Raw genomic sequence first — 4,046 nt, forward strand, 5'->3', positions numbered from 1 at the left:
CTTTTAAAGTTCAGAAAAACTTTTAAAGGTTCCTCTTTCAGACCGGGTTCTAAGTAGAACATTGGCAGAGAGTTGATATTTTCGAATCAAGACAACTGCCTGTTTTTTTACACTATTAAAATCTAACGTCACTACACAGCTGCGCGCGCGCTCTAATTAAAACCTGTCCCTTTAGTTAGTCCATATCCGGGTATTTTGATGATGTCTGTGTGAATTTCTGAATCAATAAACGCAGACGGTCCACTGGCACGAGCGCAGGAGTGGTGATGACGTCAGCAGCCGGAGCTGAATGGGGGCCACGAGGATGAATAATTAATTTTCGGCTCTGATCTAATGGAGGAGAGGGTGAATAATTCAGCGCGTCCCCGCTGTGGAGCTCCAGCACGGACATGGAGAACAACACCGAGAGCTCTTCACCATCAACCGTGAGTTTCTCATCCATAATGTCCATTCATTACTGCAGCTTTACAACTGTCCGTGTTTCTGTTAAATCCGAGTGAGCGCGCGCGTGAAAAGATTAAAACACGGTGGTGATGAGAGGAAGCTCTGAAAGTGTCTTCTGATGCTTTTCTTCTCCTCTGATTACATCTGATATGTAAAAGAACTCATCTGCTGCTGGACTGGGGTTTCCTCGGGATTTCTGACTCTGGATGAAACTTAAATGTTTTATTTGGGAACAAAAAGAAATGGGAATTCTTCTCCAGCAGAGAAGAGTGATGGTGTAAGTGTAATGAAGCCGCACACTCTTCTCCTGAAAAACTGACTTTGATCAGAAACGTGTGTTCATGTGCGAATATAGATTAGATAGGGCAGACTGGCACGGGTCCGACTCGCTCTCCTCGATAGTGATTGGCTGAGACTCCAGAGGCTTTAAAGTGTGAAATGTATGAAATGTGGAGGTTCGAAAAAAAGTTCAAAACCAACAGGTCAGGGTTAGGTCAAGTATTAGTTTGGATTAATACACAAGTCAGTGTGTGTGTGTGTGTGTGTGTGTGTCTTTATATTAGTGTGTAATAGTTTGGCAGTGGTTCAGCTTCACCCTCACTCCAGCACTGAGGTGTTTATTACTGCATCGTTTCCTCTCTATAAAACAGAAATGTCTGAAATAATGATTAAAATAAAACCAGCACTCAAACTGAGTTTATCTCTAATCCCAGTTTTCTCAGTTCTCCAAACTGGATGAGACAGAACCTGTTAGTTTAACAGTGACAGGATATCACCAGAGGAGTAACTGATAAACCCTCTACTTCATCCATCATCATCATCATCATCATCATCAGGTCTGTGATCTCATTATCTCAGTATATTAGAGGGGTCAAGGATGAATACTGCTCTCATGTGAGCTGTCTTTCCTCACTAAAGCCCACGCTATGAGATGAAATATCCCCCTGTGTGTGTGTGTATCTCTCTCTCTCTCTCTCTTTATCTCTCTCTCTCAGCATGTTTGTTCATGTACATATTTGCTTGTCCTTGTTCTTGACAAGCTTTTAAAGCTGCCTGTCAGGCTTCAATCTCAAAGCTCTCATTAGTGAATTAGAAAACACACACACACACACACACACACACACACATGTACACAGAGCTGTGTTTACATTGTGGATCTTTATGCTGAGCTCAGGGTGTGGTGGTCAGTGTGTGGTGAGGAATGGCTGGTCTGCCCACAGTGCTCTGGTTTACTGGACTCCGGTGGTGACGTCAATGCTTTGTCTGAACATAAAGAGGAAATGCAATTAAATGCGCATGATGAGTCAAGTCAAGGTCCTTCTGAATGAATCGTCTGCAGGGACACACAGTCCTCACTCTCTGTATTAGCAATTTTAGAAATCTGTATAATTATATCTGAAGTTAAATCAAAGCACTTGTATATTTTCTTTAGTATGGAATTGTCCTGTGTAGGTTTCGGAATACTTTCCTGATTTAAATCAGTCTCCTGTTATTATATTCCACCTTACACCAAAGCAGTGAAGTCTTCAATTAGAAGGTGTTGATTCTAGAACACAGACACAGAAGAGGCAACAGGAAAAGACAGGAAGTATCAGCTTTACTAATGTTCCACATAATTAACTATAAACAGATAAAAAGGATGACTTGTCGTTCATGTCGATCATCCATAGCATCCTGAACAGTGCCAGGTGAAGTGAATAAGACTGATGATCTCCTCATCATGGCACCTGTTAGTGGGTGGGATATATTAGGCAGCAGGTTTGACCAAAAGGGCCTAATTGTGATGGCTAGACCACTGGATCAGAGCATCTCCAAAACTGCAGCTCTTGTGGGGTGTTCCCGGTCTGCAGTGGTCAGTATCTATCAAAAGTGGTACAAGGAAGGAACAGTGGTGAACCGGAGACAGGGTCATGGACGGTCAAGGCTCATTGATGCACGTGGGGAGAGAAGGCTGGCCCGTGTGATCCGATCCAACAGACGAGCTACTGTTGCTCAAACTGCTGAAGAAGTTAATGCTGGTTCTGATAAAAAGGGGTCAGAATACACAGTGCAGGACGGGTCAGGGCTGTTTAGTCAAAAGGGGGACCAACACAATATTAGACAGGTGGTCATAATGTTTTGCCTGGTCTGTGAAAGATCTCTCTGTCTCTCTCTGTAAGTGAAATAAACGACAGTTAAAGGAAAATTCAGGATGTAACAGTAACCCCTCAAACTGCACTGTTCTTCTTCTGAACTCGATCTCTGCATTCAGTCTGAAAGAACAGGGTTTAATGAAAGTGTGCAGCAACAAGAAGGAGAAATGAGTGGGCTGTTTCAGACAGACACCAGAGACTGAGCAGAGTAATTACAGCATCTTTAAAAAGAAAGAGAGAGAGAGAGAGAAAGAGGAAGAGAGAGAGAGAGAGAGAGAGAGAGAGAAAGAGAGATCATCAGTCTCATCTCACTTCTACACATCTTCAACATTTTTAAACCTCAGTCTCTTTTATAGTAGAGATCTTCTCCAACTCACTGAAGACATTACTGTACAAATTTTATGGGCGTGTCACTGTTTTATGGGGCATGTTAGTGTTTTGGGGGCAGATCAGTGTTTCTGGGGGTGTGTCACTGTTTTTGGGGATGTCACTGTTTCTGGGGCATTTCAGTGTTTTGTGGGGCATGTCACTGCATGTTTCTAGGGGGTTTCACTATTTCAGGGGTGTGTCACTGTTTGTGGGACGTGTCACTGTTTGTGGGACGTGTCACTGTTTTATGGGGCATGTCACTGTTTTATGAAGCGTGTCAGTGTTTTAAGGGGCGTGTCACCGTGAGCGTGGTGACATGTCGAGGGAAAACGTGTGACAGAGAAGAGATGATGTACAGACTTCCAGCTGAAGGAGAAAGTAAATCAGATTTAAATTAAATACCACAAGACTGAGTTAAAGGAGCGGTATGTAAATTTTTAGCACCCACTGATGCAACCCGCCCACTATTATCAAACAATATTCTATATATGTGGAAGAGGGCGTGGCTGTCTTGCTCTGATCCTCCCAGGGGCGTGGCTAATTTCCTTAACTGTAGAAACGTTACAAAATATTTATTTTTAATATCTTTCTTATTTATTTATATTTAAAATTTGATGTGATTTACTGTGACTATGTTTTTATCATAATTAGCAGTAGAACAGTAACTTGGACTCTCTGCGATTCTTTACACACTATTTGGTCATTTTTCTGTGCCTCAGCAAAGTAACAGTAATGTTTATGCAAATTTAAACGATCTGATTTACATAAATCTTTACTTATTTAAAAGAACAGTTGAAAAGTTTATATACGACACGTGTGTAATAAAATTCAACTTCTAAACATCTGTCTTTAATTATTTTTCTGAAGTTAAAAGCAATACTGCAAAATCACATCATAATAATTTAATTACTGTTCCTTTAATGACTGTTAGAGGTTTAGAAAGATTTGTAAAGAAGCCACACACTCTAACTAAAAATAAAAATATGTTTTTTGACCTTAAATCTTAACTCTGAGTGACTGAAGGCTAAAAACTGTCCAGAATCTTTAGTGAAAACAAACAACTTTAAACACCACTAATCAGTCACATGGTTCTTTATCACC

The 4,046-nt window shown here is 41.1% G+C and overlaps 1 protein-coding gene across 2 annotated transcripts in view; it reads left to right on the plus strand.

Annotated features, from left to right (window-relative positions):
- Nucleotides 1-207: 207 nt before the first annotated feature.
- The window catches only part of slc7a14b (solute carrier family 7 member 14b), an 11,543-nt gene continuing 7,704 nt past the window's right edge, over nt 208-4,046 (plus strand). Inside the window, exons 1-2 of one of the 2 annotated variants that reach the window (XM_058376698.1) lie at nt 208-425; nt 1,158-1,280. The gene's annotated coding sequence lies outside the window, so the exon portion shown is untranslated. The remainder of the gene's footprint in view (nt 426-1,157; nt 1,281-4,046) is intronic. The other variant, XM_058376697.1, reaches the window with a different exon arrangement.

The sequence above is a fragment of the Hemibagrus wyckioides genome, linkage group LG23 (assembly GCF_019097595.1).
Source record: "Hemibagrus wyckioides isolate EC202008001 linkage group LG23, SWU_Hwy_1.0, whole genome shotgun sequence".
In the NCBI taxonomy this organism is placed as follows: domain Eukaryota; kingdom Metazoa; phylum Chordata; class Actinopteri; order Siluriformes; family Bagridae; genus Hemibagrus; species Hemibagrus wyckioides.